The sequence below is a fragment of the Ranitomeya variabilis genome, chromosome 1 (assembly GCF_051348905.1).
Source record: "Ranitomeya variabilis isolate aRanVar5 chromosome 1, aRanVar5.hap1, whole genome shotgun sequence".
Classification (NCBI taxonomy): Eukaryota; Metazoa; Chordata; class Amphibia; order Anura; family Dendrobatidae; genus Ranitomeya; species Ranitomeya variabilis.
In genome coordinates, this window is record NC_135232.1 from 25,661,391 (window position 1) to 25,671,690 (window position 10,300).

Consider the following 10,300-nt stretch of genomic DNA (forward strand, 5'->3'; position numbering starts at 1 on the left):
CCTCCCCTTATTATTACTGGGCTGCTGTCACTGGGAATGCCGCTGTCACTGGGAATGCTGCTGTCACTGGGAATGCCGCTGTCACTGGGAATGCCGCTGTCACTGGGAATGCCGCTGACACTGGGAATGCCGCTGACACTGGGAATGCTGCTGTCACTGGGAATGCTGCTGTTACTGGGAATGCCGCTGTCACTGGGAATGCCGCTGACACTGGGAATGCTGCTGTCACTGGGAATGCTGCTGTTACTGGGAATGCCGCTGTCACTGGGAATGCTGCTGTTGCTGCTGCACACCTCACACTACTGACCTGCCCTCCAGGGTCTCCATATCACCCCCTCCCCTTATTATTACTGGGCTGCTGTCACTGGGAATGCCGCTGTCACTGGGAATGCTGCTGTCACTGGGAATGCCGCTGTCACTGGGAATGCTGCTGTCACTGGGAATGCTGCTGTCACTGGGAATGCCGCTGACACTGGGAATGCCGCTGACACTGGGAATGCTGCTGTCACTGGGAATGCTGCTGTTACTGGGAATGCCGCTGTCACTGGGAATGCCACTGACACTGGGAATGCCGCTGACACTGGGAATGCTGCTGTCACTGGGAATGCTGCTGTTACTGGGAATGCCGCTGTCACTGGGAATGCTGCTGTTGCTGCTGCACACCTCACACTACTGACCTGCCCTCCAGGGTCTCCATATCACCCCCTCCCCCTTATTATTACTGGGTTGCTCTCACTGGGAATGCTCCTGCCCTCCAGGGTCTCCACAGAACCCCCCCTTATTATTACTGGGCTGCTGTACCTTTAAGTATTAAAACAAAATGCTAACAATCCATTTCACTTAATGGGTGCAGAAAAGCTGCAACATCAAAAACTCACTTCGGAAGCATAGCCTAAGAGTTTGCAGTTTTCCAATATTTCTCCCTTGGTAAATAAAAAATCAAAATAAATAAATAAATATTCTACTATTATCGATGTCTGGGGGAAAGGCAGTCACCCAGCTTTCCCAAGTTCCAGAAAGGTTTATCTGGATAATGATGATTTTTCTCAATAGGAAAGACAATAAAATAATAATCTTGTAGTTGGGAAGAAAACTAAAATAAGTGACATTAAGAAGCAGCGGGGCGACATGTGACACTTGTAGAGGACAGAAACTGATTCCCATGAGAACGAGAAAACAGAAAAAGCAGAAGGTGAAGAGAAGCCATCCTGTCAGCAGCAGTGCAGCAGAGCTGGGTTTGTAGGGAGGCCATCCTGTCAGCAGCAGTGCAGCAGAGCTGGGTTTGTAGGGAGGCCATCCTGTCAGCAGCAGTGCAGCAGAGCTGGGTTTGTCGGGAGGTCATCCTGTCAGCAGCAGTGCAGCAGAGCTGGGTTTGTCGGGAGGCCATCCTGTCAGCAGCAGTGCAGCAGAGCTGGGTTTGTCGGGAGGTCATCCTGTGAGCAGCAGTGCAGCAGAGCTGGGTTTGTCGGGAGGCCATCCTGTCAGCAGCAGTGCAGCAGAGCTGGGTTTGTCGGGAGGTCATCCTGTCAGCAGCAGTGCAGCAGTGCTGGGTTTGTCGGGAGGTCATCCTGTCAGCAGCAGTGCAGCAGAGCTGGGTTTGTCGGGAGGTCATCCTGTCAGCAGCAGTGCAGCAGAGCTGGGTTTGTCGGGAGGTCATCCTGTGAGCAGCAGTGCAGCAGAGCTGGGTTTGTCGGGAGGTCATCCTGTCAGCAGCAGTGCAGCAGAGCTGGGTTTGTCGGGAGGTCATCCTGTGAGCAGCAGTGCAGCAGAGCTGGGTTTGTCGGGAAGCCATCCTGGCAGCAGCAGTGCAGCAGAGCTGGGTTTGTAGGGAGGCCATCCTGTCAGCAGCAGTGCAGCAGAGCTGGGTTTGTAGGGAGGCCATCCTGTCAGCAGCAGTGCAGCAGAGCTGGGTTGTCGGGAGGTCATCCTGTCAGCAGCGCAGCAGAGCTGGGTTTGTCGGGAGGCCATCCTGGCAGCAGCAGTGCAGCAGAGCTGGGTTTGTCGGGAGGTCATCCTGTCAGCAGTAGTGCAGCAGAGCTGGGTTTGTCGGGAGGTCATCCTGTCAGCAGTAGTGCAGCATAGTTGGGTTTGTCGGGAGGCCATCCTGTCAGCAGCAGTGCAGCAGAGCTGGGTTTGTAGGGAGGCCATCCTGTCAGCAGCAGTGCAGCAGAGCTGGGTTTGTCAGGAGGTCATCCTGTCAGCAGCAGTGCAGCAGAGCTGGGTTTGTCGGGAGGCCATCCTGTCAGCAGCAGTGCAGCAGAGCTGGGTTTGTCGGGAGGTCATCCTGTGAGCAGCAGTGCAGCAGAGCTGGGTTTGTCGGGAGGCCATCCTGTCAGCAGCAGTGCAGCAGAGCTGGGTTTGTCGGGAGGTCATCCTGTCAGCAGCAGTGCAGCAGTGCTGGGTTTGTCGGGAGGTCATCCTGTCAGCAGCAGTGCAGCAGAGCTGGGTTTGTCGGGAGGTCATCCTGTCAGCAGCAGTGCAGCAGAGCTGGGTTTGTCGGGAGGTCATCCTGTGAGCAGCAGTGCAGCAGAGCTGGGTTTGTCGGGAGGTCATCCTGTCAGCAGCAGTGCAGCAGAGCTGGGTTTGTCGGGAGGTCATCCTGTGAGCAGCAGTGCAGCAGAGCTGGGTTTGTCGGGAAGCCATCCTGGCAGCAGCAGTGCAGCAGAGCTGGGTTTGTAGGGAGGCCATCCTGTCAGCAGCAGTGCAGCAGAGCTGGGTTTGTAGGGAGGCCATCCTGTCAGCAGCAGTGCAGCAGAGCTGGGTTGTCGGGAGGTCATCCTGTCAGCAGCGCAGCAGAGCTGGGTTTGTCGGGAGGCCATCCTGGCAGCAGCAGTGCAGCAGAGCTGGGTTTGTCGGGAGGTCATCCTGTCAGCAGTAGTGCAGCAGAGCTGGGTTTGTCGGGAGGTCATCCTGTCAGCAGTAGTGCAGCATAGTTGGGTTTGTCGGGAGGCCATCCTGTGAGCAGCAGTGCAGCAGAGCTGGGTTGTCGGGAGGTCATCCTGTGAGCAGCAGTGCAGCAGAGCTGGGTTTGTCGGGAGGCCATCCTGTGAGCAGCAGTGCAGCAGAGCTGGGTTTGTCGGGAGGCCATCCTGTCAGCAGCAGTGCAGCAGAGCTGGGTTTGTCGGGAGGTCATCCTGTCAGCAGCAGTGCAGCAGTGCTGGGTTTGTCGGGAGGTCATCCTGTCAGCAGCAGTGCAGCAGAGCTGGGTTTGTCAGGAGGTCATCCTGTCAGCAGCAGTGCAGCAGAGCTGGGTTTGTCGGGAGGTCATCCTGTGAGCAGCAGTGCAGCAGAGCTGGGTTTGTCGGGAGGTCTTCCTGTCAGCAGCAGTGCAGCAGAGCTGGGTTTGTCGTGAGGTCATCCTGTGAGCAGCAGTGCAGCAGAGCTGGGTTTGTCGGGAAGCCATCCTGGCAGCAGCAGTGCAGCAGAGCTGGGTTTGTAGGGAGGCCATCCTGTCAGCAGCAGTGCAGCAGAGCTGGGTTTGTAGGGAGGCCATCCTGTCAGCAGCAGTGCAGCAGAGCTGGGTTGTCGGGAGGTCATCCTGTCAGCAGCGCAGCAGAGCTGGGTTTGTCGGGAGGCCATCCTGGCAGCAGCAGTGCAGCAGAGCTGGGTTTGTCGGGAGGTCATCCTGTCAGCAGTAGTGCAGCAGAGCTGGGTTTGTCGGGAGGTCATCCTGTCAGCAGTAGTGCAGCATAGTTGGGTTTGTCGGGAGGCCATCCTGTGAGCAGCAGTGCAGCAGAGCTGGGTTGTCGGGAGGTCATCCTGTGAGCAGCAGTGCAGCAGAGCTGGGTTTGTCGGGAGGCCATCCTGTGAGCAGCAGTGCAGCAGAGCTGGGTTTGTCGGGAGGCCATCCTGTCAGCAGTAGTGCAGCAGAGCTGGGTTTGTCGGGAGGTCTTCCTGTCAGCAGTAGTGCAGCAGAGCTGGGTTGCCGGGAGGTCATCCTATCAGCAGTAGTGCAGCAGAGCTGGGTTGCCGGGAGGTCATCCTATCAGCAGTAGTGCAGCAGAGCTGGGTTTGTCGGGAGGCCATCCTGTGAGCAGCAGTGCAGCAGAGCTGGGTTTGTCGGGAGGCCATCCTGGCAGCAGCAGTGCAGCAGAGCTGGGTTTGTCGGGAGGTCATCCTGTCAGCAGTAGTGCAGCAGAGCTGGGTTTGTCGGGAGGTCATCCTGTCAGCAGTAGTGCAGCAGAGTTGGGTTTGTCGGGAGGCCATCCTGTGAGCAGCAGTGCAGCAGAGCTGGGTTGTCGGGAGGTCATCCTGTGAGCAGCAGTGCAGCAGAGCTGGGTTTGTCGGGAGGCCATCCTGTGAGTAGCAGTGCAGCAGAGCTGGGTTTGTCGGGAGGCCATCCTGTCAGCAGTAGTGCAGCAGAGCTGGGTTTGTCGGGAGGTCTTCCTGTCAGCAGTAGTGCAGCAGAGCTGGGTTTGTCGGGAGGTCATCCTGTCAGCAGTAGTGCAGCAGAGCTGGGTTTGTCGGGAGGTCATCCTGTGAGCAGCAGTGCAGCAGAGCTGGGGTTGTCGGGAGGTCATCCTGGCAGCAGCAGTGCAGCAGAGCTGGGTTTGTCAGAAGGTCATCCTGTCAGCAGTAGTGCAGCAGAGCTGGGTTGTCGGGAGGTCATCCTGTCAGCAGCAGTGCAGCAGAGCTGGGTTTGTCGGGAGGTCATCCTGTCAGCAGTAGTGCAGCAGAGCTGGGTTTGTCGGGAGGTCATCCTGTCAGCAGTAGTGCAGCAGAGCTGGGTTTGTCAGAAGGTCATCCTGTCAGCGGTAGTGCAGCAGAGCTGGGTTGTCGGGAGGTCATCCTGTCAGCAGCAGTGCAGCAGAGCTGGGTTTGTCGGGAGGTCATCCTGTCAGCAGTAGTGCAGCAGAGCTGGGTTTGTCGGGAGGTCATCCTGTCAGCAGCAGTGCAGCAGAGCTGGGTTTGTCAGAAGGTCATCCTGTGAGCAGTAGTGCAGCAGAGCTGGGTTGTCGGGAGGTCATCCTGTCAGCAGCAGTGCAGTAGAGCTGGGTTTGTCGGGAGGTCATCCCGTCAGCAGTAGTGCAGCAGAGCTGGGTTTGTCGGGAGGTCATCCTGTCAGCAGTAGTGCAGCAAAGCTGGGTTTGTCGGGAGGTCATCCTGTGAGCAGCAGTGCAGCAGGGCTGGGTTGTCGGGAGGTCATCCTGTCAGCAGTAGTGCAGCAGAGCTGGGTTTGTCGGGAGGCCATCGTGGCAGCAGCAGTGCAGCAGAGCTGGGTTTGTCGGGAGGTCATCCTGTCAGCAGTAGTGCAGCAGAGCTGGGTTTGTCGGGAGGTCATCCTGTCAGCAGTAGTGCAGCAGAGTTGGGTTTGTCGGGAGGTCATCCTGTCAGCAGTAGTGCAGCAGAGTTGGGTTTGTCGGGAGGCCATCCTGTGAGCAGCAGTGCAGCAGAGCTGGGTTGTCGGGAGGCCATCCTGTGAGCAGCAGTGCAGCAGAGCTGGGTTTGTCGGGAGGCCATCCTGTGAGCAGCAGTGCAGCAGAGCTGGGTTTGTCGGGAGGCCATCCTGTCAGCAGTAGTGCAGCAGAGCTGGGTTTGTCGAGAGGTCATCCTGTGAGCAGCAGTGCAGCAGAGCTGGGGTTGTCGGGAGGTCATCCTGTGAGCAGCAGTGCAGCAGAGCTGGGTTTGTCGGGAGGTCATCCTGTGAGCAGTAGTGCAGCAGAGCTGGGTTTGTCGGGAGGCCATCCTGTGAGCAGCAGTGCAGCAGAGCTGGGTTGTCGGGAGGTCATCCTGTGAGCAGCAGTGCAGCAGAGCTGGGTTTGTCGGGAGGCCATCCTGTGAGCAGCAGTGCAGCAGAGCTGGGTTTGTCGGGAGGCCATCCTGTCAGCAGTAGTGCAGCAGAGCTGGGTTTGTCGAGAGGTCATCCTGTGAGCAGCAGTGCAGCAGAGCTGGGGTTGTCGGGAGGTCATCCTGTGAGCAGCAGTGCAGCAGAGCTGGGTTTGTCGGGAGGTCATCCTGTGAGCAGTAGTGCAGCAGAGCTGGGTTGTCGGGAGGTCATGTGCCGATCCCCGTGTTATCTGTGCGGACTGTGACCTCGCCCCGACTCCGATACATCGGGGAAGTGAAACTTGTTTATGTTTCAGAACGTTCTATTGTAAACAAACAAAAGGAAACAAAAGTCTTCAGAACTGCAGCGGCCAAGACCTGCTGGGACTTATAGAATAATGATCACCTTCGTTATTAATATGGGGCCTGCACATACCATAGAGCATAGATAAAAAAAAAGCCAAAATATCACTTATATTCCGCACATACACCCATGACTGTGAGCCCAATTGGGACATTCATGATAACAGTGCTGCAGAATATGTCGGTGCTATAATAGTAATGCAAAATACAGTAAATATCAGATAAATAATCCGTGCAAAAATCCCTCGTCCTTGCGGAATCTGACAAACTCAGCTCTGCTACATCTGCAATAAGAAGCCTCTACCTCATTGTTAGAGTTATATTTGTGATACTTAGTTGCTGGGGAGACCTTCGGGTGGCATTTGCGGGGTTTGATAGACTCCACCAGTGACACGGGTGAGCGCGGCGTGACGCCAGTGTGTGTCGTGTTGTCACTGTCACTGGCGCTCACCACCAGGAGATGAGCGTCCATGGCTGCCGGCACAGAGGACACATGGGATTTTTCATGGGGTGACAGCTTTATGAGATTCTACGACTTCTCATAGATTTATAGTGTGACCGAAACCAAATCCACCAGGAATATTATCTCCCATCCCAATCAGATGAGACGATGAAGGCGAGGGCAGGATCGGGAACGTTTTCCGCCTACAATAAAAATAAATCCCAGTAATTAGAAATTCTTTAAAAATTCCTGTATTATTTTTAATGTTCCACATTTTTTTTTTTTAATGGCATAAATATATTTTATTGCCATTTCTACAAAGTAGCGATATCCTGCAAAGACTATAATTCACCTCGTTTATTCAGTTTTTGGGCTTGTTCAGACGGTCAGAAGGTTTTTTGGCATTTATAGTCACAGCAGTTATAAAATATTTCTGCTTTTATCCCCATCGATGTGCGCAATCCTCTTATTGCGATGCGATCTGTACGTAGAAGTTAACTATTAACTTTTATGGTGAAATAAATGCAGAAAAAAACAATTTGCACAGCGCATTTGCACTCACGTCATTTACTGATCCCCATAAATAACTGTTTTCATTGTATTGTACGAGTTGTTATAGTGACGGAGAAATCAAATATGTCGTATTTATTTAATAAAGTAACATTTGTCACTTGTCATTCTTTTTGTACATTTATTTTTTAATAGCTGTCGAAAAAAAATATAGAATTTGTTTTGTTTTTTCTTAGTTGAACTGGCATGAAGACACATAGACCGTGAAGTCTGCCGACTCTGCAGCCTGAGATCAGAGTTATTGTATCTACAGTTGTGCTCAAAAGTTTACATACCCCAGCAGAATTTTTGCATTCTTGGCCTTTTCTCAGAGAATATGAATGATAACACCAAAACTTTTTTTTCACTCATGGTTAGTGGTTGGGTGAAGCCATTTTTTGCCAAACTACTGTGTTTTCTCTTTTTAAATCATAATGACAACCCAAAACATCCAAATGACCCTGATCAAAAGTTCACACACCCCATTCCTTAATACCGTCTATTGCCCCTCTAACCTCAATGACAGCTTGAAGTCTTTTGTGGTAGTTGTGGATGAGGTTCTTAATTTTCTCAGATGGTAAAGCTGCCCACTCTTCTTGGCAAAAAGTCTCCAGTTCCTGTAAATTCCTGGGCTGAACTGCGTGCTTGAGGTCTCCCCAGAGTGGCTCAATGATACTGAGGTCAGGAGACTGAGATGGCCACTCCAGAACCTTCACTTTGTTCTGCTGTAGCCAATGACAGGTCGACTTGGCCTTGTGTTTTGGATCATTGTCATGTTGGAACGTCCAAGTACGTCCCATGCGCAGCTTTCGGGCTGATGATTGCAAATTTACCTCCAGTATTTGCTGATAACGTGCTGCATTCATCTTTCCTTCAACTTTGACCAAGTTTCCTGTGCCTTTGTAGCTCACATATCCCCAAAACATCAAGATCCACCTCCGTGCTTTACAGTAGGAATGGTGTTCCTTTCATCATAGGCCTTGTTGACCTCTCTCCAAATAGTTGTGCCCAAAAAGTTCAATTTTGGTCTCATCACTCCAAATTACCTTGTTCCAGAAGTTTTGAGGCTTGTCTCTGTGCTGCGTTGCGTATTGTAGGTGAGATGCTTTGTGGCATTTGTGCAGTAATGGCTTTCTACTGGCGACTCGACCATGCAGCCCATTTTTCTTCAACTGCCTCCTTATTGTGCAGCCACACCGCTAGTTTTCAGAGAGTCCTGTATTTCAGCTGATGAGTATTTGTGGGTTTTTCTTTGCATCACGAACAATTTTCTCAGAAGTTGTGGATGAAATTTTTGTTGGTTTTCATGAACGTGGTTTTGTTTTTACAGAGCCCTGGATTTTCCATTTGTTAATCACACTTTGAACGCTGCTGACTGGCATTATCAGTTCCTTGGATATCTTTTTGTATCCCTTTCCTGTTTTATACAATTCAACTACCTTTTCCTGTAGATCATTGACAATTCTTTTCCTTTCCCCATGACTCACAATCCAGAAACATCAGTGGCTGGATGAAAGATGCAAGAGTCTGTCTGGATCCCAGAAACTCACTCAGCTTTTAAGCACACACACTGATTACAGGCAAACAGGTCACAGGTGAGGATGTTACCTTCAGTAGCCATTCACACCCATTTGTGTCAACTTCTGTGCATGTTATCAGGCCAAAATCACCAGGGTATGTGAACTTTTGATCAGGGTAATTTGGATGTTTTGGGTTGTCATTATGATTTTAAAAGAGACAACACAATAGATCGACAATAAATGGATTCACCCAACCACTGACCATGAATGGAGAAAACGTTTTGGTGTTATCATTCATATTCTCTTAAAAAAGGCCAAGAAAGCAAAGATTCTTCTGGGGTATGTAAACTTTGGAGCACAACTGTACATCACATAGATAACATTGCAGCCTGAAATCAGAGTTATTGTATCTACATCACATAGATAACTGTATACAGGGATATCTCTTTACTGGGAGCTCCCCCTAGTGGTGGCTGCAGTCAGGATCTTATCATGTATCTCTGTATACAGGGAGCTCCCCCTAGTGGTGGCTGCAGACAGGATCTTATCATGTATCTCTGTATACAGGGAGCTCCCCCTAGTGGTGGCTGCAGACAGGATCTTATCCTGTATCTCTGTATACAGGGAGCTCCCCCTAGTGGTGGCTGCAGACAGGATCTTATCCTGTATCTCTGTATACAGGGAGCTCCCCCTAGTGGTGGCTGCAGACAGGATCTTATCCTGTATCTCTGTATACAGGGAGCTCCCCCTAGTGGTGGCTGCAGACAGGATCTTATCCTGTATCTCTGTATACAGGGAGCTCCCCCTAGTGGTGACTGCAGACAGGATCTTATCCTGTATCTCTGTATACAGGGAGCTCCCCCTAGTGGTGGCTGCAGACAGGATCTTATCATGTATCTCTGTATACAGGGAGCTCCCCCTAGTGGTGGCTGCAGACGGGATCTTATCATGTATCTCTGTATACAGGGAGCTCCCCCTAGTGGTGGCTGCAGACAGGATCTTATCCTGTATCTCTGTATACAGGGAGCTCCCCCTAGTGGTGGCTGCAGACAGGATCTTATCCTGTATCTCTGTATACAGGGAGCTCCCCCTAGTGGTGGCTGAAGACAGGATCTTATCCTGTATCTCTGTATACAGGGAGCTCCCCCTAGTGGTGGCTGCAGACAGGATCTTATCATGTATCTCTGTATACAGGGAGCTCCCCCTAGTAGTGGCTGCAGACAGGATCTTATCCTGTATCTCTGTATACAGGGAGCTCCCCCTAGTGGTGGCTGAAGACAGGATCTTATCCTGTATCTCTGTATACAGGGAGCTCCCCCTAGTGGTGGCTGCAGACAGGATCTTATCCTGTATCTCTGTATACAGTGAGCTCCCCCTAGTGGTGGCTGCAGACAGAATCTTATCCTGTATCTCTGTATACAGGGAGCTCCCCCTAGTGGTGGCTGCAGACAGTATCTTATCCTGTATCTCTGTATACAGGGAGCTCCCCCTAGTGGTGACTGCAGATAGGATCTTATCCTGTATCTCTGTATACAGGGAGCTCCCCCTAGTGGTGGCTGCAGACAGGATCATATCATGTATCTCTGTATACAGGGAGCTCCCCCTAGTGGTGACTGCAGACAGGATCTTATCGTGTATATCTGTATACAGGGAGCTCCCC